General features: G+C 44.5%; 1 protein-coding gene across 1 annotated transcript in view; it reads left to right on the forward strand.

Annotated features, from left to right (window-relative positions):
- Positions 1-20,565: 20,565 nt before the first annotated feature.
- The window catches only part of GRIN2D (glutamate ionotropic receptor NMDA type subunit 2D), a 63,341-nt gene continuing 58,021 nt past the window's right edge, over positions 20,566-25,885 (forward strand). Inside the window, exon 1 of the mRNA XM_014052472.2 lies at positions 20,566-20,676. The gene's annotated coding sequence lies outside the window, so the exon portion shown is untranslated. The remainder of the gene's footprint in view (positions 20,677-25,885) is intronic.

Here is a 25,885-nt window from a genome sequence, read left to right on the forward strand (position 1 = left end):
GACAAGAAAGAAAACCTTACAATGAATTTCTGTGAATGAAGCAAAGGAAAAAAACCTTACAATCAATTTCCACCCTCCCTCATAGTCTTTACGGCTGTTTTCTGGGGATTGAAAAGAATCTTTCAGTCTTTACTTGTCCATCTCAGGGTCCTTTCTTTCATGTCTCTGGATGGCATACTTGGCTTGGTGGTAAGGTTGGTGAGTCAGGCTTGGGAAGGTCTGCTCCACTCTGATTGCTGTGATGGCTTTCAGTGGAGAACTGGATCCAAACCCAATTCCTGGCTCAAATGGATGGAAGATCTCCTCTGGAGGCATCTGGATCCATGTGCAGGGCTGAAAAACATGAGAACAAGGGTCTGTCCCCCACAGGAAAGACATTGTTGGAGGATTAGAGGTAAGGGGGGGAGGGGGATAGATAGCTTGCATTTTGTCTTATCCAGGTGACCCCGCCATAAGTTTCGGGGGAGAAAAGATTCCGGGAAGGATTTCGATTCCCTCAATGAAGTATTCGGCCCCTTTTCCTTGTAGGGAATTCTGGCTAAGGTTTTTGGATCCAAAAAGGTGACTTCTGCCCCTCTGCAGTTTAGTCACTGCACCTCCTACACTTTTCCACAAACAATGGACCTTTACTTTTTGGCTTTCACAGGATAAAACAAAACAAAAAAACAACAAATTTTCTTCACAGCTAGTTACTTTCCCTCATTCACTTTTCCGTCCCATTTTCACACATACTCTCCTTTTCCTAACAGAAGGTCCTGTGCTCTGGCCTGACCCCAATACTTTCCAGGCTCTCTTGGTAAAATACAGAGGAAGCAAGATCCAGCTGTGATTGGGAGAAGGATCCCATCACCCACACACATGCAGGCATGTACACATTTCCCACACTTTGCCATGCTTTAAAATTAAATTTTAGAGAATTAAAATTTAGAAGTACTCACCTTCTTTCCAAACAGCCTTTGAGCTCAAATTCAAAACCCCTTTAAAACCTAGTTCCAAATGGCTAAGGTCCAGGAAAAATCCACCCGCAGACTCAATGGGGTCTGTGCCAGCAAGGGAGGCCTACCTGGGTCATATCCATTGGTTAGGTTAGGGTATGTGTTCTGTTATGATAAAAGCTGTTGTGCCTTCAAATGGCTTTTACTGAACTGCCATAAAATGGCCACTGTACAGCGCAGTTGAGTTGCTATGGTAACGGCTTCACAGTACTCCACAAGGGGGCTCCCCCTGGTAAGAGGGGGAAACCCAACATTAGAAATGATTTTTGATCTGGACATTTTCCTCCTATAAATAAATACCTGGACAATGCCAGATTATCAGCTAGTATTTGGTATAAAGAAATAGATTTGTTGCATTGTGTTTGAAGGCTATAGGCCACCAATCTCTGGTACAGTGCTTGAGATCCTTTTCTCTAGTGACCATAATATTATCTAAACAACACAGGGTGCCTGCACTGTCTTGTAACAATACAGCTTTCTGCGAAAGCATTGATGCAGGTGGTATTCAGAAGCAATTCTATTATAATGATATAACCATTTGTACCAAATGTATGATGAGGAATACCCAGAATCTACCATAAATACCTCAGGTTCTACTAGGCCTGCTTTCTTAAAATGTTTCTCTCCACCCGAGGTGGCGCAGTGGTTAAACGCAGCACTGCAGGCTACTTCAGCTGTCTGCAGTTCGGCTGTTCAAATCTCACCGGCTCAAGGTTGACTCAGCCTTCCATCCTTCCGAGGTGGGTAAAATGAGGACCCGGATTGTTGGGGGCAATATGCTGACTCTGTAAACCGCTTAGAGAGGTCTGAAAGCCCTATGAAGCGGTATATAAGTCTAACTGCTATTGCTATTAATGCAACAATCCTCAATTGGATGACAATTGCAGCATCCTGGAGTCAAGGGATCACCATTTGTGACATTCCAACCAGCTTCCAATAAGCAAAGTCAAAAGAGGGAGCTGAATTTGCTTAATGAACACGTGATTAGTAACATAGTAATTTGCTTAATAACATTGGCAAAAAAGGTAGTAGGAACTCACTTTACCATCACCTTACTTAGCATTGGAAATTCTACCAGTTATGGTCAGGAACCACATCTGGTGGACCATGGTAACTCAAAAATCACCAAGGATGATTTTACCTTACAGTTCTACAGTATTCTTTTTTTAGTAGTGGGATCAGTTTTCCCTCTGATCTATGTCGCTTTCTGTTTTTTTGGGAAGGCTTATGGGATTGGATATGGTGGTGGAATTTTTCGTAAAAGTATTTTAAGCGTTTGTGTATACCAGTGCCATCTACTGACAACACCTGCAGCATTGCTCAGCATCTTCAGCTTAACTTTTAGTGGCCTCCATGTTAGGAAGCACATAGGGCAGATGTTGACAGGTATCTGTCCAATGGGAATTATATTTTTTCCACTACAAAAATTAAATGACATTTCTGGCTTTAGTTTAGGATCTGCAAAATGCTTCTCCAATTTATGTTGTGATAGAACTGATAAAGCAAAACCAGCAACCAAGGGCACTGATAATGTTTTTGCCATTTGCTTCTAATGTGAGCCATAAATACACATAAAGGATTATATCATTATAACAGACTTGGTTTTGAAGTAGCATCAACACCAATCTTTTGGCCGAAAGCCATAGATTGAATGCTATTAGGCTGTTGAGACTTTTTAAGTGACATCATCGCCACTAGAGAAAATGAACCCTGTTCTTAAGATATATCTTACGCTCAAGGTTGGATCATCTCAAATCTAATTTGAGAAGAAGTGTTCAGGATAAATAGCTGAAACAGCCTGAGCAATCTTGTCATACTGAAGAGAGCCCGAATGGTACAGTGTTTAAGTTATTGGCCTAGGGCATAAAAGCTTACTGGGTGACATTAGGCAGGTCACTCTCTCTGGACACAACCCACCTCACAGAGTGGTTGTTATGGGGAAAATAGAGGGAGGAAGCAGTATTAAGTATGTTTGATCCTTTGATTTATATTATAAAAATAATAAAAGGTGAGATCAAACATCGAATTAATAAGTACCGTATTTTTCTGACTGTAAGACACACCGGAGTATAAGACACGCTAAGATTTTGAAGAGGTAAATTTTTAAAAAAAGTTTTTGCACTCTGCAGGCCTCCCAAACTCTCTGCATGCCTCATTTTTTGTGAAAAACGGAGCATGCAGAGAGTTTGAGAGGCCTGCAAAGTGCTCCTGGGGTTGGAGGGGGGGCAAAAAACGAGCAAAAAAAGGCCCATTTCCCACTCATTTTTTGCCCTCCCCAGCCCCCAGGAATACTTTGCAGGCCTCCCAAACCCTCTGCATGTCCATTTTTGCAAAGGGGTGGGGTTTTGGGATGCAAAAAATGCTGTATTCAGATTTTCAGCCTCTTTTTTGGGGGGGGGGAAGGGGCAACTCATAGTCTGGAAAATATGTTAAATAGTAATAAATAAACAAGACATATGGACCACCTCCTGAAAAAAAACAGTGGAACACAAAAAAGTTGCATCTGATGTGGTTGGACATTCAAACAGTAATCCTCAGGTACTCACTCCAGAAAACTCTGGGTAGTATAGTATCCAAATATACAATTAAAAGAGGCAGTGTGGTGTAATAGTTAAGATTCTAGCCTAGAAACCAGGAGAATGTGAATTCTAGTCCCATCTTAAGTATCAAAGCCAGCTGGATGACCTTGGACCAGTCATTCTTTCAGCCCAACCCACCTCACAGATTGCTGCTGTGGGGAAAACAGGAGGAGGCAAGAAATATTGGGTATGTTCCAGGGGTGAAATCCAGCAGGTTCTGGAGAACCGGTAGTGGAAATTTTGAGTAGTTCGGAGAACCCACAAATACCACCTCTGGCTGACCCCAGAGTGGGGAGGGAATGGAGATTTTGCAATATCCTTCCCCTGCCACGCCCACCGAGCTACGCCCACAGAACTGGCAGTAAAAAAAAATTGAATTTCACCACTGGTACCTTCACCACTTTTAGTTCCTTAAAAAGTGATTAAGGCAGGACAGGATAAAAATATCCAGAGACAGGATAAAAGTCTAATAAACAAAAAACAGTTTAAAAAACATGAAAACAAGACATGGTAGTCTGAGCTAAAAGCAAGCATAATAATAAAAGCAATACAGGAGCTCTACAGAAACACTAACATCAGTCTGGGAACAAACTAGGGTATTAAGGGTTTTCTGGCACCCCAGAAGATGTGGGGGGGCTTACATATCTTTTGGGAAGATGCTGTTCTAGACAACAGGGCAGCAACAGAGAAGACACACCTCCTCAGACCCACAAGGTGGTATAGTTTAATTGAGGGGACTCTCTGCCCAAATGTACTATTGTCTCACTGTAGTTCTTCTATAATTTTTTAGTTAAAGCAAGCAGCAGAAAAGCCTACCCTTAACTTTTCTAGGGTCTTTTCTCGATCAGTAGAAAAGACACAACAGCGATGAATCTGGACCTCCTTTAGATGTATTAGTCCTTGACCTACATACCTGCCCTCAAGGAAATCCAGGAATCCTGAATCTCAGTTCATGTTCAAAAAGCTGCAATTCACATCAGTTTTTAGGAGAAAAGGAGGTGGTTATTTTTGCTAGTGTCTACCAATTTCAAAGTGGGACATGGTGGCTTTGTGGCTAAGGCGCTAAGCTTTTCAATCAGAAAGGTCAGCAGTTCGGCGATTCAAATGCCTAAGGCCACACAACAGAGTGGGCTCCCGTTACTTGTCCCAGCTTCCGCCAACCTAGTAATTTGAAAGCATGTAAAAATGCAAGTAGAAAAATAGAGGCCATCTTTGGTGGGAAGGTAACAGTGTTCCCTGCGCCTTTGGCATTTAATCATGCCGGCCACATGACCACGGAGACGTCTTTGGACAGCGCTGGCTCTTTGGCTTTGAAACGGAGATCAGCAATGCCCCCTAGAGTTGGAAACGACTAGCACATATGTGTGAAGGGAACCTTTACCTTTACATGATTTAAAGCTTTTTATCGGTGTTCCCATCACTACATGATAGCTTTATAGTTCAGCGTTTCTCAACCTTGGGAACTTTAAGATCTGTGGTCTTGAACTTCCAGAATTTCCCAGCCAGCCAAGTACCCAAGGTTGAGAAACTCTGCTGTATACCAAAAGCAGCTCACTAAGGCTATATAGACATTCTCCAGGATATAAACTTTTCAGAACACCATTTTGACAATTACCTATACTTGAAGCTGTTTGTTTCTTGTTTCCAGCGAAACATTTGAACGAGATACTGTCTTCTTATTTAGGAAAAAGAATTAATGTAAGGACTTGTGGTGCTATCAATCCAATCAGAACCCCCTTGTGACAATACAAGCAATCACAGGGCCAAACCTGGTGCTTGCTTGGGCTTAAATTGCAACATAACCAGTCACTTCTCTTAGTGAAAAAATTGGAATATAGCCTCTCAGCTGAAGAGAACTGCTCAAGAACTGAAAAACCTGTGATTGAGAAGAGTTGAAAGGGTCTGATGGGGAAAAAACGAAAGTGGGTAGTATTGTGTAGTGGGCTTCAGTAGGCAAGAACCAGACCAGCCTAGCTACAACAGCATTAATTGACTCAAAACTGGAAATGAGGAATAGCAGGCAAATGCCTATAATTTATACTCTGGCGCACAGGGTCTTAACCAAGCATAATGCTTGAAAAACCTGCCCAAATATGAATGTTTAAAGCTTCCCTCCAAAACAGTTGGAGCTAACAGTGAGGGTCATCTAAAGGTTAGTTTCACTTTAGCAGGGTTAACAGTTAGGGTCATCTAAAGGTTAGTTTCACTTTAGCAGGGATTAACACAACTATATACATTCAATAAATAACAGGTAAAATAAAGGTCAAATACTTTGGCCACTTAATGAGAAAGAAGGACTCACTGGAGAAGAGCCTAATGCTGGGAAAGATTGAGATCAAAAGAAGAAGGTGACGACAGAGAATGAGGTGGCCAGATGGAGTCACCGAATCAGTAGGCCTCAGCTTAAATGGACTCCAGAGGTTGGTAGAGGACAGGAAGGCCTGGAGAAACATTGTCCATAGTGTGGCGATGGGTCGGACACGACTTTGCAACGAACAACAAGAATGAAGGAGTGTTCTGTTTAAGAGACTACTCCAAAAAACATATTTGCTGAAATCAAAGTACTTACAATGGGAACAAGGAGGATCAACTATAAGTGCTTTCAAAGGCCATTTCTCTTTGAAGAAGATCATATAAGGAAGGCACTTCTGTATGGAAATCATCCTGGTTTCATTCACTCCTTTTTGTACACTATTATATATGGGCTGTTGGTTTGAGCTCCGAGCTTGGCTATTTGGTTGCAGACGTTTCATCATATCACTTAGACATTGTCAGTGCTTTCTGAACTGCGAAACACATTTCAGCTATCATATTTGATTATTCTTTGTTGTGTCATATCCATTTCTGACTCTTTATGGCCTTTATGGAACATGATATCGGTCAGGATTCTTCTGAGTTCTGTAAGATCTTGCTTGTGTCATCAGCAATGGAGTCTAGCCACCAGCTTGTCTTTTGATTGCCTCTTTTTTATTGCTTTGGATTTTTCCTAGCATCAGGTTTTTTTACCCCCCCACTCACTCCTATCTTTTCATTATGTGTGCAAAATATTTACAAGTGAAACTCGAAAAATTAGAATATCGTGCAAAAGTTCATTTATTTCAGTCATGCAACCTAAAAGGTGAAACTAATATATGAGATAGACTCATTACATGCAAAGCAAGATAGTTCAAGCTGTGATTTGTCATAATTGTGATGATTATGGCTTACAGCTCATGAAAACCCCAAATCCAAAATCTCAGAAAATTAGAATATTGTGAAAAGGTGCAATATTCTAGGCTCAAAGTGTCCCACTCTAATCAGCTAATTAAACCATAACACCTGCATAGGATTCCTGAGCCTTTAAATGGGATCTCAGTCTGGTTCAGTAGGAATAGCAATCATGGGAAAGACTGCTTACCTGACAGTTGTGCAGAAAACCATCATTGACACCCTCCATAATGAGGGAAAGCCAGGAGATTTTGGAGCACTTCATGCTTCCTTCCTCAGACAAGCTTTATGAGGATGCTGACTTCATTTTCCAGCAGGACTTGGCACCTGCCCACACTGCCAAAAGCACCAAAACCTGGTTCAATGACCGTGGGATTACTGTGCTTGATTGGCCAACAAACTCATCTGACCTGAACCCCATAGAGAATCTGTGGGGCATTGCCAAGAGAAAGATGAGAGACATGAGACCAAACAATGCAGAAGAGCTGAAGGCCACTATTGAAGCTTCCTGGTCTTCCATTACACCTCAGCAGTGCCACAGGCTGATAGCTTCCATGCCACACCACATTGAGGCAGTAATTGCTGCAAAAGGGGCCCAAACCAAGTACTGAGTACATATGCATGCTTATACTTTTCAGAGGTCCGATATTGTTCTATGTACAATTCTTGTTTTATTGATTGCATGTAATATTCTAATTTTCTGAGATTGTGGATTTGGGGTTTTCATGAGCCGTAAGCCATAATCATCACAATTATGACAAATCACAGCTTGAACTATCTTGCTTTGCATGTAATGAGTCTATCTCAAATATTAGTTTCACCTTTTGTTGCATGACTGAAATAAATGAACTTTTGCAAAATATTATAATTTTTCAAGTTTCACCTGTAAGCTTTAACTTCATTGTTGGTGTTTCCAGTGATGTGGTCTGGTTGTTCCTTCATCTAATATTGAATAATAGGTTCTTCTTGTGGTCCAACATATCCTCAGTGGTTTTCTCCAGCGTCACAATCCAAAGACATCCATTTTTATTTGTTCGGTTCTTGACAGGTTCCAACTTTCACATACATATGTTACAACCACAGGTTTGACAACAAAAACTTTGTTCTCAGTGTGATGGTTCTAAATTATAATATTTTGTCCAGATCTGTAATAATTTTTCTTCTGAGTAACAGACATCTGTTTTAATTAATGGCTACACAGCTCCCATCCTTGTGAAATTTTGACACTAGGAAGGTAAACATCTGTTACTACTTCAGCTTATTTTCTACTTGTTTATTGTATTGATGTTGCTTTTTCATACAATCTCAGGTTTCTTTAATTTCAGCAGTCGCTCAATTTATTTCATTTTCTTCTTCACCTTCAAAAGAGATTCCTTGTGTTCTTGGCTTCCATTCATCAAACGGGTATAGTCAGGATATCTCATGCTGTGAATGTTTCTCCTAACAATTTTAGTTCCAATTTCTAATTCTTTTAGTCCAACATCTCTGTATATATTATGCATGTAACCTAAGTAAATAAAGTGATTGTATAAGGTGCACTTCTTTTCCACTTACAGGTATTTCTCAGCTTACAATCATTTGTTTAGTGACCATTTGAAGTTATAACAGCCCTGAAAAAAATGGCTTGCAGCTGGTCCTTCCACTTATAGCCATTATAGCATTCTCATAGTAATATGATCCAAATTTGTGTGCTTGTCAACTGAGCAATAAAGGTGATTAGAGGACTGGAGGCTAAAACATATGAAGAACAGTGGTAGGGACTGGGCTTGTCTAATCTAATGAAAAGAAGGATTGGGGTGACATGATAGCAATGTTCCAGTATCTAAGGAGCTGGCAAAAAGAAGCTATTATCCAAAGCACCTGAAGGCAGAACAAGAAACAATAAATGGAAACTAATTATGGAGAGAACCAACCTAGAACTAAGGAGAAATGTCCTGACAGTGAAAACAATTAACCAGGAGTGGAATGACTTGCCTTCAGAAGTTGTGGATGCTCCATCACTGGAGATTTTAAAGACGAGATTGGACATTTGTCTGAAATGGTATAGGCCCTAGGTTTCCTGCCTGAGCAGGGGGGGGTGGGTGGACTAGAAGGCCTCCAAGATGCCTTCCAATTCTGTTATTCTGCATGTTTTTACAATGGCTGCAGTGTCCTGGGGTTGTGTGATTGTCATTTGTGACCTTTCCAGCTAGTTTCTGAGAAGCCAAGTCTATAGGAGACGCTAGATTTGCTTGACAACCAAGTGATTCACTTAACAACTGCAATGATCCGTTTAATATCCATAGCAAATAAGGTTGTGAAATTGGGCACAGCTCACTTAACAATAGCATTGCTTAATAATGGAAATTTTGGTCCCAGTTGTGGTCCTAAGTCGAGGACTATCTGCAATTGTTCCATTCTGTTGTTTCCTAATCATTGTACAAATTCTTTAATGGGTAGAGGTACCCTGGGACACCCATGAATTTCATAGGTATCCAGAGCTCATTATGATCTATAGTACAGTCAACAGACTTTGTACTAATAGAAACCTCTTCTATTACCCACCAGGTATTAACTGTGTGAACTGAGGCGCCCCTGACTCTCTTGAACCCAATTAACAGACTTCTATTTCCTTCTTTTTATTAAAGTCTAGATTGTAAAATCTTCAGCATTATCAGCATGTAAAATTGCGCAATTATTCAATAATTTGAGCAGTGTTCAGTACTATCTTTTTGGTACTGGAAAATAAATCGAACTTTTCCAATCCTTTGGCCTTTGTTTGTTTTCCATTTACCTGTTTACAAACTGCAGGTAACATCCACCTCACCTTGTAAGATTGTGCTTATTATCAGCTTGGCGGTTAGCAGTATTTTCTAGGGGCTATTTAACTTCTCTTCCCAGAACCCCTCTGCATAAATAGAGGGCCCATGCAACAGCCTACAAAGTTGCAAACATCAAAACTCCCCCACCCCCGTATCTATGAAGATGAGTATTTCTCTCAACTGTATGCATTTATATGTACTTATATATAAAGTGGGATGTGGTGGCTCAGTGGCTAAGACGCTGAGCCTGTCGATCAGAAAGATCGGTAGTTTGGCAGTTCGAATCCCTAGCACCACATAATGGAGTGAGCTCCCATTACTTGTCCCAGTTTCTGCCAACCTAGCAGTTTGAAAGCACGTAAAAAATGCAAGTAGAAAAATAGGAACTACCTTTGGTGGGAAGGTACAACAGCGTTCCCTGTGCTTTTTGGTGTTTAGCCATGCTGGCCACTTGACCACGGAGATGTCTTTGGACAGCGCTGGCTCTTCGCCTTTGAAACGGAGATGAGCATTGCCCCCTAGAGTCGAGAATGACTAGCGCATATAGTATGTGCAAGGGGAACCTTTGCTTTTACCTTATATGTAAAGTGCATATATTTACGATAATCATATGACAACTACATATACACTTCAACAGAATTTATTACCTAGCATTGAATGTGAAGCAATTCTTACTTAGGAGAAAATCTTGAGGCACTTCATCAAATATCTACATTTGCTCCTCTCTCTCTCTCCAATAAGTGATTTCCCCCCCTTTGCATTTGCAGTCTCTGCTGTGGGCAACAGAGGGCAGTTCAACCTCAAAATTGGTCTCTAGATTCTTCCAGTACTTCCACTGCAAATGTCTGTATGAATGTACTCAAGCACTTCAAATGCAGGCAGGGGGACATAACTCAAACTCACATACCAGTTAACAAGTGGGTGAAAAATGCTTGAAGGTTTTCTAGGTAAGAAGTTGGCAAGGATATTAAAAAAAAAGCAAGACACTTTCTGCATACCATTATTAGCTATCTGGTAACTGAAGAGAGGGCATTCTCTACATTCCATCCACACCAGGGGTGGGTTTCAGGCGGTTCGCGGCGGTCCCCGCGAACCGGTTGGTCGGCGAACCGGGAAGTAAGTAACTTCCGGGAACGCCGAAGGGTCCACCCGCCCGCCCACGTTTCTTACCCGGTTTTGACGAGTTCTGCGCTTCCACGCATGCGCAGGACGCATACAGCGCCTGAGCGATCCTCCAGGAGCAGCTGGAGCATCGCGCAGACGCTAGTACGCATGCGTGCACTGCGCGCGTGCACAAGGACGCCGCCGGCCCCGTTTCAACCGAATCGGTTGGAACGGGGCGAGAAACCCACCCCTGATCCACACGTTCTTTATTTCTTATTTTCATGTCAAGTTTGCAGTTTGCTTGAACTTGATCTGAGCTTGTTTTTCCTTGACACACTTCACTAAAATGTGTCACAGCTGACCCTTATGAGTTCTATATTTTGGGAAGTAACCAAATCATACCATTACTTCATTTACATATGACCGGTAAAGTCCTCAACTAACAACCGGTCACTTAGTAACTATTTGAAGTTATGAGTTATCTGGAAAAAGGGAGTTATGACCAAGTTCTGAAATATTCATTCTCTCTCTCTCATCTCCCCACCCCCCCCACATCATGGTCATGTGACTGCACTTTAGGCACTTGGCAACATGACCAAATGTCCATCCCTTTGCAACAACCCATGGCCATGTGATCACATTTTACATTACTTCTGGCTTTCAGAAAAACTGTGCCAAAGCTAACAATTGTTTAATGACAATCCCCCCCCTCCATTCATTTTACGAAGTGCTGCATTCACTTAACGTCTGCTGCAAAAAAAAAAAAATTGTACAAGCATTGCAGTCACATGTCAAGGACTACCTGTTGAACACTAATAGAGACTCTGTAGAATAGCCAGTCTGGTCTTTTCCATGCTTTGGACTTACAGATCTCATAATCACGCAGACTGGTGTTTATAGGAGGTGTTATCCAAGACACATGGGAGGTACCAGATTTATTCCCCCCTTTTTTTTTGAGAGAGAGAAAGGCAGACCTTGAAGCCTTCTGCATGTTAAAACTTACTTTATTTCTTTGGAAAGAAGGTTCCTTTACTAGTGCTTAGTTGGTGGCGTTGCCCATATCCAACATTTTCAAAGCCAGGTGTCCCATCTTTAAAACCGGAGCCAGGGCCTATGGATATCCTATGCAGGACAGTGAGGCCGTTTGTGAGAACCTGGGCAGCATCGCTTTCTTTCGTAATAGAGCTGTTAGCAACCATTCAGGTGGAACGAATGTTCGAAAGGGAGATAACCCCTTCCTTTGTGAACCAGTCAGTAAGATACTTTATTCCTCTCCCCTCCACTGAAGAAGCCCATCTGTTTCCTGCCCCAGAAGATCCAGGGTCTAACCACTCTCGTTTTCAATTAAGACTGCAGGATCTGCCTTAGCCACGTGGATTTTCTCCCTGGGAAGCCCACTGGCTTGTTCTCATTACTCTTGCAGAAAACCCAAAGATCTCCGAGCACAATAGTTGTTTTGGTCTCATTCATGCGGAGCAGAGCACATCCAGGAAAGCAATTAACAAAGGGTTTAAAAAGCAGGGAAACATTAATTTTACCCAGGCAGCCACGGCCAATGGCAATGGCAACATCATTAAGGGTGGCTGAGAGGAATAAATGAATCATTTTCTTCCGTTTTCAGTACCACAGAGACCTTCCAGGCCAAATGGCACCACATGCTGCTTGTGGAAGAGCAATAAAAGGGGGTGTCAATTGCCACATACAATATCTCCTAGGAAATATTAGTGAACATTGCTAGTGTGAGAAATAAAAATAAAAGGGAGTAAAGGAGCATTCTGAATGAGAGCCAGATCAAGACTCTGGTGACTTTTGTGCAGTTAAAGGGAAAGAGGCTGGGTGAGGGGTTGATGGAGCCAAAGCATGCTGAGATGCCGGGCCTTCTTCAAGTCTGCTTCAAATCACTCGTTCTTCCAGCTAGGAAGATTGACTAACAGAGAAAAGTGCCTCTAAGTACCTGTATTTTTTCCCCTTGAGCACCAATGAAGACAAACAATTTTCAAAGCGATGGTTGAATCAGTGAAGCTTCCAGGGTTTCTTGGAATATTCCAGAGAATTGGCCTATAGCTTTTGTTTGTTTGCAAGAGTTTTGCTTCCTGTAAGAACAGAAGAAAGCAAAATGTGCACCAGAAAACAAGACTCATCCTGGTAAGTTGGTTCAAATAATTTTCTCTTTGTCAACTGGAAATATACCGTTTGTTTAGATTATTAGCCACTGCGCCTTTGCCTATTGGTTTTCTCTGGATGTGGACATTTTAATTGTGTTAGAGTGATACTGGAGGGAGGAACCAAATTAGAATACTGTACATCTTTTGCAACAAAATGTTCCCTCAGCAACAAAGAACATATTGTCCCTACAAATTGACTTACTGGGGCAGGAGAGAGATGGGAAAAAGGGGGAGATGGTGGACATGAAGTTGTAAAATGGTGCACACTGAAGTCCTTCGATTAAATCCTTGTATTTTAATAGTGTCTCGTACTTATGTTTGAAAGCATGTGCAAATCCTTTCTTTCTGGCATGCGCATATTTAATTTTACATATATTGCAAGCAGTTGCTGCTTGCCTTGATGTACCTAGGAACCTGGAAATGAGCTTGTATGTTTCTTGAAATGTTCGTATGACAAGCTGATGAATACTTTTCTATAAGACAGGCTTACATCTCCGTGGAATATTGTGCATGACAAGGAAATAGTTTTTAGCCAGAGATTTTTGAACTAGAAGCAGGCTAATTCCTTGAATTTAAGTTTGATTTCATGAAGCCAGGGACAACAAAAAGCATTACTTAATAAATAGGGCATAGGGAGACATAATAGTGTTTTATAAACAGCATCTAGAGTAGGAAACTACCCTCAAGTTTTTCTTAAAAACTGGAATTCGAGATCACCCCAAACTGATTGGTAGTTAATCTGAAAAAGGAAGGACCTTCGCAAACTCTTATTTTACTTCAAAATCATTGAGTAGCACAGCATATAAATAAATGAGTAGTACATGATAATTAAAAATAATAATTTTAAAATTAAAATTTAGTAATTAAAACCAAATTAACAGCATTTAGTTCTAGCAGTGGCAATGGGTCATAACAGCTAGATGAATTGTTCATACAGAGAATCAGTGCAGATAGTCCTCGAGTTACAACTGCAAGTGATCCCTGCAACTGTTGACAGTCGTAAAATGAATCACCATGTGACCGGAGCCAATTTTATGCAACTTTTTGGAGTAGTGGTTAAGAAAATCCACTGTTCGCTCCAAAACAGTTTTTGCCAGAAATTGTAAGTAGATGCTGATTTCTGACAAAACCATCATAAATTGGGTTCATGTGACCACGACACACTGCAAACTGCCGTAAATGTGGGCTGGTTGCCAAACTCCAAGAACATGGTCATGTGACTCTGGGGGGGGTATGTATATGTGGCACAGTATCTTTGAAACTGGATTGTAAGTAGCTTTTGGGTCTGTCTTAATTTTAACCTGTCACTAAGCATTAAGTCATAAATTGAGGACTACCTGCACAGTTCAGAAGACATATGCTGGGTGCCAAACCCAAAAGGGAAGTGCTCACTTTAAGTCTACAGAGGGTGCGCCCCAGTGGTGGGTTTCAAAAATTTTTGAACCTACTCTGTGGGTGTGGCCTCCTTTGTGGGAGTGGCTTGCCGGCCATGTGACCTGGTGAGAGTGGCTTGCCGGCCATGTGTTCTCTCTCTCTCTCTCTCTCTCTCTCTCTCTCTCTCTCTCTCTCTCTCTCTCTCTCCCTCCCTCCCTCCCTCCCTCCCTCCCTCTATCTCCTTCCTTTTGTCTCTCTGCCCCTTTTTCCTTTTTTTCTTTCATCTCTCTCACTTTTTCTTTCTTTTTTCTTTTTTTCTTTCTTCCTTTCTTTCTCTTTCTCTCTCTGTGTGAGTGTGTGTGTCAGTGGTGGGTTTCAAAAAATTTTGGAACCTCTTCTGTAGGTGTGGCCTGCTTTCTGGTGGAACCTCTTCTAACCTGTTCGGTAGATTTGACGAACTGGTTCTACCGAACTGGTGCGAACTGGTAGGAACCCACCTCTGGTGCGCCCATTGGCACTTGGCTTAATTATCCTTGGAAAGAGGAATGCTATATTTACACATGAGTCTGACCAGCCTGGTGTTCTCCCACCATGACGGCATATGCATGTTCAGCCATGAATACATGCATCTGTAAATGTCTAAAGGCCGTATCAATATCTACTTCTCAAAGGATTGCTTGCATGACTGAATTTATTTTATAGCCTATGCGTCAATAGACATTTATCACCAAAAGCACGTTTTGCTTGCATAGAAGTGTGGCAGTCACCTCACTTTGCAAAGTCACAACCAGGCTTGTGGGTCCTTCTAAGGGACAGCACGCATGAGCGTGCACACACGTGCGTGCACACGCACGCACACACTTTCAATCACAGCACCTCACCTGCGGTACTAGACCCTTTCCAATCTTAGCTCCCATACATATAAATCAGGAAGCACAACAGAAGGAGGCACATAGATGGAAGATATACTGAAAGAGATTTCAGTGAGGGTGGACCAGGCTCTGTTTTCCATGGTGCCAGCACAGTCGCTTCCTTGTCTGAATGCGTGCGGGTACAAATGATTACACTTGGGAGAACAATAACATTGGAAGAGGCAGAAAGCCTATAGACTTGAGCATCTCCAGGAAAGATATATGAGTAAAGGGGAGCAGAATGTAGCTCCCAATTTATGAATTTGGTCTGCAAAATCTGTCCGGCTGTAGAAATCCACCATAACAACCCTGAGTGACTATGCTGCCTCCTTCCCCCCCCCCACCGCATCCTTCCTGCAACATTTATGCGGGGTGTCGTTTTTCTTAGGGTAACATTTTTGTGTGTCTCCTTTCCTCTCTTCAGGTATGCAAGTATTCAGAAGTAAGGAGTTCTGATACATATCCAGGTTCTCTGTAAGTGCTTTTCTTCCATTCAGAGAATGAAGTAGGAGTTTTATCCTGCCTCAATTTATTAGTCTGTGAGGTTTCCTTTTTCCTAAAATGTGGGATGGAGCTCCCTCATTAAAGGCAGCTGGAACCTGGCAATTTTCATTCTCTTGTTTCTATTTTTTCTCCTTTTCTTCCCCATTCCCTTGTTTCCTGCCAGCAAAAGTGGAGCCTCATGAATAGAAAAGGGAGTTCTTTGTTTCTCTGCGCTGTTCTGCTTTCCTGCTGCTGTTAGAAGGACTCGGCTAAAACGCTCCTCCTATTCTAGCCTCCCTCTTTAAAACTTCCCAGTTCTAACGTTGTGTTTGTTTGTCCATCAGAATAGAACTGGAAGGGACCTTGGAGGTCTTCTAGTCCAACTCCCTGCTCAAGCAGGAGACCCCATACCATTCAGACAAGGGTTGCAGAGGCTATGTGGGAAGGGAAGGGAAAAGCAAAGGGGAGGGAAGGAGAGGAAAGGAAAGGAGAGGAGGGGAAAGGAGAAGAAAAAGAAAGGAAAGGAAAAGAAAAGAAAGGAGAGGAGAGGAGAGGAGAGGGAAGGGGGAGTACAGAAGTATCAGCAAGAAAAAGGAAATTTCCATCCCAAAGTTGCAACATTTTCAAAGAAGACAAAGGGTCAAAGTAATTGATCCATCCTGCCAAAGGCTGCATAACAATAATATAGGTAGTCCTTGAATTTACGACCATTTATTTAATAATTGTTCAGTTAGGACAGCAGTGAAAAAAGTGATTTATAACTGGTCCTCACACATATGACTGTCACATATGATCAAAATTCAGGTGCTTGGCAATTGGTGTGTATTTATGATGGATGCAGCACCCCAGGGTCATGTGATTGCCACCTGCGACATTTCAAGGGGGGCTTCTGATAAGCCAAACCAATGGGGGAAGCTGGATTTGCTTAACCAACACAGTGATTCACTTAACATCCACAGCAAAAAAAATGTTGTAAGATTGGGTGTGATCCCCTTAACAACTGCCTGGTTAAGCAACAGTTCCAGTCCCAATTGTGGTCATAAATTGAGGACTAACTGCATAGAAAACTATTTCACTGTTTCTTGGGGAAAATGAAAGTGTTTAGTTTCAGTATGTGGAGAGACACGGGAGCTGATGAAAGCCCCATGTGTTGAAACAGCCATTCGCAATCTGTGGAGTCTCTGGTGCTCTCTGGATTACAGAGCCTGCCATTCCCAGCCAGCATTTCAGAATGAACAGAATAATAAGAGTAACAGAGTTGGAAGGGGCCTTGGAGGTCTTCTAGTCCAACCCCTTGCACAAGCAGGAAACTCTATTAACAGGTTGTGATGGAGCAGCATGAGATTGCCTACTTTGGGTTAAATGTAAACTGCTCCCAATAGCAGATTGTCAAAAGATCCCAAACACTAGTTAGATGTCAGCAAGGAGGTTCCCAAAACTTTTTTGGCAACTGTAATAGGATTGTGTTGCATTGCTGACGATGTTCCAGAGTGTTTTGTTTTTTTTGTTTATTGGGGGAGAGAATAATAGTTAATAAAAACAATGGTTTGGGACTTTCAGAAAAAGCAAAAGTGTTTTATCTTCCTAATATCACCCTCCTAACGGATGCAGGTCTTCTCTGCACTGAAGAACTGCATGAACTGGACCTGTGCTGCAGGGTACCCAGTCATGCCAACTTTTCTAACATCCGCTAATTAGCCCTATGCCCCTAAACTGGCATCATTCTCTGAGCAGTCAACATTAACCCTGCAAATCGGAGCATCCTTGTATGGCAAGAAGGGCGCAGGTGCTTTCAACAGGGAAATGAGGGGGGGGGAGAGATGGGGGATTTTAAGACAAAGTCATCCATCATAAATCCTGTCCCTCTCCTTTTTGGTGTCTTAAGATAGATGCCGGTCCTCAGAATCTCACTGATCAAAGGTGAAAGGACTTTGGGGAACAAGATGTCTTGCTGAATGGATTAGACTGAAAATCTCTTTGATCTGGCATTAGAGGTGTGAAAATGGGCAAGCCCCCCCCCTCCCCCGAGTCCTCGGTTATGTGACTGATGCACACATAGAGTGGAGTGACATGGTTATTTCCCATTCCTCTCTCAGGATTGGAATCTGTTTGTTTATTTGATTCTATATCCTGTCTTTATTATTTTTATGAATAACTCAAGGCGATTAGCATAGCTAATATTCCTTCCTCCTCCAATTTTCCCCCACAACAAAAACAATTCTGCTTGAGGTGAGTTATTTATAAGCCTTGCAGGGTTGGGGAGATGTGTGAAAGGTGTAGTTGTGGTAGCAGCATGAAAGGGGAAACCAGCCAGGACAGGAGGATGCTCCGCTTCCCTCAAGGCGACGATCTTCCCTCTGCCTCGTTTCTTTTCATTTTTTCTCTAGTGGCCCACTTGCGCTCGGCCACTAGGTGGCTGCAGAGACACCCGGTCCATTCGGACTCCTTGCTGCCCTCTCCTGGTCAGAGGGAGCATTGCAGTTCATGTAGGTGAACCAAAGTACTAAAGCGCAGGGGAAGGGGAAAGGGCGGCAGGCGGATTTCTCTCGCCATCCCTGGCTTTACAGCCGTTGGGTGTTGCTCATTCCTGCTTTTCCAAGCCTTTGATCCCTTGAAGGGGTCAAGGGACAGGCACCGAAAGACCGGCGGAAGTAGGGAGGTGCTGGCGGGGCTCTAACTCGGCATGTGCTTCTTCGCTCGGGAACTGCTGTGCGCTCAGCTGCAAGCCTCGCGTGGGCTCGAGCCCGGAGAAATCCGGGAAAGACCCTTTGCAAGAGATGAAGGCGAACGGCCGCCCGGCAACGTTAAGTCAACGAAGCGCTCCGGATTAGGCTGATGGCATGATTCTTAATAAAATTGCTATTTGGGTGACCAGTTGGGTACTTTCTTTCTTGTCCTTCTGCAGCCCATCCCAGTCTTTGGATGTACATACACACGCATCCGAGCACTGATTCTCCGCTTCTTCTAAGTAGATCCTTCAGTTGCGCCCTGACCCGCAAAAATAGGTTAAGCGGTCCGGGTTTTTTGTGTTATTTGAAACTCTTCCCAAACGGCCCCCTCTGGGGTCAATCTACAGCACCAGATGGAAGCGGCGCAGCGCCCTCTGTTGTTTTCTCTGAATAACTACTCCACTTTAAAAAAAACCTCCGCTTGGTCTCCCATCCGTCCCCCTGACAACGAGCCTCTCGGCCTTTTGGCTACAGGGCGGAAATGACAAAGGCAAAAGAGAAAGAGCAAGCTGCTGTGTGCATTACCCTGACCTTTGGGACAGGGTATTTTATGCACTCTCACATCTTTTTTTTTAAGTCCTCTCCCGTGCCTTGCAATAAACACCCGAGGGATCTTCCTGGCGTAAGCGGCCAAGGAGAGCCGGCAGGAACCACCCCACCCCACCTTACCCCATCTTCTCTGCAACCCGGTTGCTGCTCTGCTTATTTCCCAGCCCTATTAAAGCACGGGACGGCTCCATCTACACAGACCTCCATCATTCCCGCATGCCACGGAAAGTGTTGGGGTGTGTTCCTACACTCCATTTTTTCCCCTCGTGGGTGAGTTTGGAAAGGGGCGGTGGACTTTGGAAGCCAACGGAACCGGGGAGGTTGGGGGTCGATTTTCACCTTTTCCTTCCTTCCCTCCCTCTACGGTGAATTTGCTTTTTGGTCCCCCCTCGTCTCTGATGCTGGAGAGACAGATCCTGCCTCCCCCGGGGGGGAGCGCAATCTCACCCTCCGAGCGAGAGCGGGTGGGCTGTCGCTTTGCCTTGAGCTCAGCGGCGGCCTCTCTGAGACCTGCCCAGAGACTCAGGGACGCCGGACCCAGCTTCTGCCGGTGCCAGGTGGCGTGTGCGCGCGTGCACGGTCGAGCTTCCCTCCTCTTGCTCCGGGAGCCGGTTCTCGGGGAAGGCAGGGATCGGGTCGGATCCCTGTTCCTCTCCCTCCCTCCCTCCTTCCCTTCCCCGCCTTCCAGCGCCCAGGACTGCGGCGCTGGGCTTCTTCGGCTGCGCCGGCTTCGCAACCTGCTTCTGCCGCGCTGGTGGTGAGGCTCAGGGATGGGTGTTGAATGCTAATGACCCTCCCTGGTGCTTGCGCGCGCGCGCGCCTGCCCGCCCGCCTGCCTGCTTTTGCCTTGCAAGATCGGGGGGGAAAGGACAGGCGACGTGGTCTGGTCTGCATTAAAGGAATAAAAATATACCAAGCTCCCCCCAGCACCTCAACGGGCCCGCCCCCCTCCTCTCCTCCACCTTTCTCCCCGTGCGCTTCTCTCCCTCCGTCTTCACGCGCACCCCTCTCTTATTTTTATTTTTTATTTTTGCACCGCCGCGTGTCTTTATAGAAAGGTGACCCGGGAAAGCGGGAGGGAGGGAGGAGGTGGAGGAGGAGAAGAAGAAGAATAAAAGGGAGGGGTGGTCTTAAGAGACAAATAAATAAATAAATAAATAAAGGAAAGAAGGAAACTCAAAGCTGTGAGCGATGCAGAGATTTCTACGCTGAAGGCCCCGAGAAAGGCAGCTTGGAAGCGGGGGTGGGGAGAAGAAGGCAGCGGGGCTTCCCCCCTTTATTTATTTATTTCAGCCCCTCCTCGCTGGGCTCGCTTCGGCGCCAGGTTCTGCTTTAACTTTGGGATGCAACATGTGTAGCGCGGAAGCCTGCAACAACCTTGAACGGAGACAGATGGGGGGTGGGGGTGGGAGAGAAAAGCAAGCGGGGAGGGGGGGGCGCCTGAGCGGTGAATAAAGATCGGAAAGAAATTTTTGGAAGGGAAGGAGAGGGGAAGATGTTGCTGTTGGTTCCGCGGCTGGTTGGATTTAGCGCTTGTTTGATTTCCCGCAGGAGGAAAAGAAATGGGGGTGGGGGGGTGGGGGGGAGAGGCTAGGAAAAAATAATATTGCATATTTATTTATTTATTTATTTATTTATTTATTTTTAAAAAAAACCCAAAACCAAGAAAGAAAAAATACAGACTCATCTCTTTCTCTGTGTATCTCCAGAGGCGGAGAACATTTTGCTCCTCTCTTCAGTTTCCTGGTTTATCCTTTTCTCAGGAGTTGTCATGAAAAGGTAAGCCGGATTTAATTATTTAATTCATTGCTTTTTCTTCTTCTTCTTCTTCTTCTTCTTTTATGTATTGAATATGTACCTTCCCGCAGCAAATGTCCCGGTGCTGTGGAAGAGAGTCGCAGCACTGAGGTTTATTACTTGGCGGTTTGGGGGGTGGGGTGGGGGCTTCTACTCCATCACTGCCTCTTTGGGGGGGCATTTTTTTTCTTATCGTGGAGCCATGGAAAGTGGGGAACCCTTGATGGAAAATGAAGGAGACCCTCCCTCCCTTGGGGGGGGGGAAACCATTTCTCCTTCCACCCTGATGTCACAATTTTGTCCTCTTGTCTTTTCTGTGGGACGTGCCCCCCCACCCCAGCCTGAGGTTTCAGTTTAGACTTCTGAAAGCAGATTATTGCCTCTTCTTAGCTGCCCACCCCAGGGGCTTGGTTTGCAGGGGAGGGGGGGAGACTGGGTGACAGCCCCTCTCTTGGTCTCTCCCTCCCTTTCTGATATTCATATGGGTAAGGGAGCGTGTTTTGTTTGTGGCATTGATCATCCAGACTGCAAGAGTATGAAATGCCAAAAAAAGGTGGTTTTTTTTTTAACCTCATTACTGTATTCTGAATTAATCCAGACCGGTCTGGAACTGCAAAAGGATCAGAAACATCTACACTATAGAGACTTCACTGCAGCCTCTGCCTTTTCTTAGCAGAGAAGGGAATCTGTATTGGTTGAAAAGTGGGGGGGGGAAATGCAGCTTAACTGAAGGACATCTGCTCCCTTCTCCCCTCTAGGAGGGAGAAAGAGAGGTGGGGAGGGGCGGGGGGGGGAATGCCCCTTTGGTTTCACCCCCAAAGAGTTCCTTTTCTCATGTGGCTTGGAGTGGCCTCCAGGCAGGGAGGGCAGCGGGGTGGCCAGCAGGAAGTGGGCAGGGTTAAAATTGGGGATGATCCCCCCCCCCTGGGCCCTTTGGGAGTGGGAACCAGTGGGAGGATGACTTGAGTCCCAGAAAAGGAGAGCTGTGCCTAATGGTTACGGGCACTTGGACTGAGCTCCGCGGAAAAGAAAGGCTAGTGAGGAAGAGATGCCTAATGAAAGTAGCAGGGGATAGTGGTTAAAGTGGCATCCGATCCAGGCATCTTTAGCTCTGTGTGTGTGTGTGTATGGGGTGATTGTGATTAAAGTAACAGGGCATCCTCCCAGCTGCAAGATCCGTTCATAAAGGGGAGGGCAACTGGGGAGTGGGAGAGTTACAGCTCAAGGGGTGGGTATTGCTGGGTTTTGTCCAGCTTCCAAGACACGCACAGTCACAAACACGCATGCACACACACACACACACACACACCATGCATATAGCAGGGCCTTAAGAGAGCTGAGATTGCCATTTGATGCTGGGATTGGAGGTGCAAAAGAAGAAGATGGGCCCCTTTTAGGTCTGCTGGAGGAATTCAGGGGTCCCCCCCCCCAAACAAAAGGATGCCTGGATGAGAAGCTGGCTAAGGTGAGTTGATGGAGCTGGGCTGGGGCGACTCTTTCCATCCATCCCCAAAGGTGGAGGAACCACACCTCTCATCAACAGGAGGAATGGCAGCTCCGATGACAGGTCTTGGGGTCTGGAATGGAGAGAGAAGTCCTAAGCCTTTCCCAAGGGAAACCCAGGTGCCTTGAAGACGTGTGGAGGGGCTTAGGAGCTCTCCTTTTCCACCTCTTTAGGCAGCAGACTGGCTCCTAAAGACGCAACTCTTTCCCCACATGAACAGAGGTGGTGGAGGGGGGGGGGAAGAGGTGGAATGCATGATTGGGTTGATTGGAGGTTTGTCTAAATCGGCCTCTTAATAAGGGGGTTGACAAGTAGGATGGGAATTAAGGGAGGGGTTTTTCCGTGAACAGAATGGAAAGGCTCAGAGGCTGAGCTGCAGAGTGATTTATCTCCTGGTCATTAGGAAAAAAAAATCTTACTGCTGGCACTTCAAAGCAAAAGGGGGCTAAGGGATAGTGGAAATCCGCTGGGTTTCATTTCTCTCCCTCCCCCAGAAAGGTAAACATGTAGAAAGTTGAGGTAGGGTTGGGTTCAAGCTACCTGTTCCTCAAATAATTGCACTGGCTGGTCCCTCATTTCTCAGCTCATGCCCTACAGAAGTTTGGGCTTCCCCAACTTCTTTGTAGGAAATCCACAGTTGACCCTTCCCCACCAATCCAGCTCTGTTTACTGGAACCAGGACTTATTTGTCAAGAAAGGCAGACAGTGGCCAGCCTCTTAGCCAACTCTCTCCTTAGCCCGGGTGGCTAGCTTAAGCTCGCTGGTCTCCAGAGGACAGAAGGGTGATTGGAGATGGTAGCTTTGCTCTTTGGCCTGCCTGGATTTGTTTCTCTGGGTGGGGAGAGGGGCAGGGGAAGAGGCTCAGTCATTGTGAGTTGGTGCCAGGATGCAGTGGAATTCTTGCAGATGTTTCCAGGGCTTTCCCAGATTTGGGCTCAGGTTCCTTTTGTGATGCCCTCCTAGCTCTTGGCTTTAGAAGACACCTGGGAAAAGTGTGTGTGTGTGTGAAATTGAATTAAAAGTGAGACTGTGTGTTTTACAAAAGGCTCTCATAGCCATTCAAATATTAGGCCCCCTTTTCCATAAGTTGGGTGGCCTTCAATTCTTTTGGAACTCTTGACACTCAGCCAAGGACCGGGGTGGTGGGGGGAGATGGGGGGCTAAGCGTGGAGAATTAAAAGATGGAGGAAAGGAACAAAGATGGAGTTAGGCAGGAAACAGCGGAGATGGTGATGATGTTGGATATCACAGGTCAGGTGCCATTCTTTGAAGAACAATAAAGCAGCAGGGGGCTGAACCAATGGGGGGGAAGGTGACATTGCAAGGTGTTGCTGGTGTTTGACAAATGACAATAAACTGTTTATCTTGGCTGGCATGTTTACATTTGTCCTATGGAGGATGTTCTTTTATATATTCTGTTGCTACCAGACGGTTTTTCCTACACACAGCTGATGGGCAACCTGTGGAACCTGTTGTCACAGGATCCTGTCAGTGGGACGCTAAGCTGGTCTTTAAAAAATGAGAGAGAGACAGAGAGTGTGTGTTTGAGGGGATGATGAAGGGTGGGATCAGCCAAGAAGCTTAGGTAGCGGAGGCAAGCCATCTGTTAAATTGCGAGTGTGAGGGAGAAGATAAAATCATGCCATAATTACCACTGTGATTTCCTCTGGAAACTGTTTTCAGGATGTGTGTGTGGGAATCCCTAAGGAGATGCTGGCTTATTTTGAAGGATGTGTGAATTCTTTCTATTCTCACCACTCTTTCAGTCTCGTCCCTTTTGAGGGTGGGTATCTGGGTAAGGCCCGTTGGCATCACACCCATGTTGGGTGCATGGGCTGTCTTTTGTGCAACCTCACCAGCAGTTTGTGGCTGTGAGTCACCCATGTGTTTCTGCCCCCTTTTTTCCTAGGACTGGAAATGGAGCCCCTACCCCAGTGGCCTCCATTGCAATGGGGGCTGAAGCCATGTTTCTCTTGTTGAATTCTGGAGACTAGGCTCAGATGGATCGTTGGTCTGGGCCAGGCTAATGGTGACTATGACTATTGAGTAATTCCATGTCTGTGAACATTTGTATTTGGGACTCCACACTGCTAGATGTGAAGTCCCTGAGAACACATATTTGTGAGCTTTTATACATGGAGGCTGGCAATCCACCTGTGATGTTGCTCACGTCTTTGTGAAACAGGCGTGTTTTCCTTGAGGCAATTCCACGTGTGTCTCTTTTAATGTGTTGGTGATCTTCTTGGCTTGTACAACAGGGACACTGTTGACTATGTCTCCTTACCGTTGGCTGAACCAAAGTGTGTTTGTGGCGATGCGTTTAACGTGGGCCTGAATTACTCCTTGGGTATAGGCCTGTGTCTTGCACATGGTTTGTTCCCTTCCTCTGACTTTGTGTATCTGTGGGCTACTGGCTATTTTGCTCTCCGATTATCTGCTTCAGTGATTGAACCCTTTCTTCACTGTACGTGATTTTTCCACCATAAGTGTTCCCAGCATTAGGAGCTGTCTCAATTCAAGCTGGGTGTCTCGTTTATGTGCAGTTGTTTCTCCTACTACAATGTGTATCAAGGCAGGTAGGATCTTTCCTGATCCCCTGTATAATCATGCAAAGGTTGGCTGTAGATTCAGCTTAAGCCCTCTTCCCCCATATATTGTACCCCTCTTAGTCAAACTACGGGTCTCTGGATATCAGACTTCAAAATCTAGCTGACCAGCCCATCTGGAAGGGCTGAGGAACACTTATCAGTCTTCAGCAGTTTCCCTTGTATAACACAGTGTGAGTAATCTAGTCAGAGGGCACCTTCCTTGATGTAGTATCCACCTGAAATACTAAAGGATGGTTACGCTGTATATGAGTGACCAGAACTGCAACCGAACAGAACTGGAGAACTTCATGTGGAAGGACCTGAAGGAAGGAAGATGGCAGCTTCTGCTGGTGCTGCTGATTTTTACGCTGATTAAATTTCTTTCTCACCAGAGAAAGAGGCCACGGTGAGATTGTCCCATGCTCCCAATGTACAACTGCCAGCTCTTGTGGTGTTTTCCCCACTGATTGAGGAATGAAGAGAAGATGTTGACTAGGGTGGAAGGCTCCTCCTTTGGTGTAGTTAGTAAGGGATTCCAACATATCCAGCTTACTGGGTTACATTAATGCATTCAAGCTTTGATGTTCTTATAGCCATGCTAAAATAGTATGGGTTTCTATGTACCCAGCAAGTATGGAATAAAGAAACTAAACAGAAACAAATATAGTTACTGCCAACTCTGTGGTGATAACCCCAGAGTCTCCTACCATGGTTCTCCCAAATATACCCTCCAAGGGAATCCATTTGTATAGGTAATAGCTCTTTCCTTAAAGCCCCCCATTAACTATATTTACTAATGTTGAGTACTATATTTTTATGTTAGTTTTCATTAATTATATTTCTGAAGAACATAGTATTACCCTTTGGATTAGTAACATGTATATACTTATGATTCATGTGTGCTGAATGGAAAATGTGCATAAATACTGTTTGCCACTCTGCCCAGTCAATCGACATTGTGAAGAATATGCATAAATGAGCAGTCTGAACTAAAGGATTGTACGTTGTCTAGTCAATGTACAAAGTCTTCAGGTTGACTGGGGATTAGCAGGACTTTTCATTTATTGGCAGATAGGCATATTTGCCCCACTTAGAAAAC

Source organism: Thamnophis sirtalis, unplaced genomic scaffold, assembly GCF_051295495.1.
Source record: "Thamnophis sirtalis isolate CommonGarterSnake01/CBP01778 unplaced genomic scaffold, rThaSir2_p1.2 scaffold_4, whole genome shotgun sequence".
Taxonomy (NCBI): domain Eukaryota; kingdom Metazoa; phylum Chordata; class Lepidosauria; order Squamata; family Natricidae; genus Thamnophis; species Thamnophis sirtalis.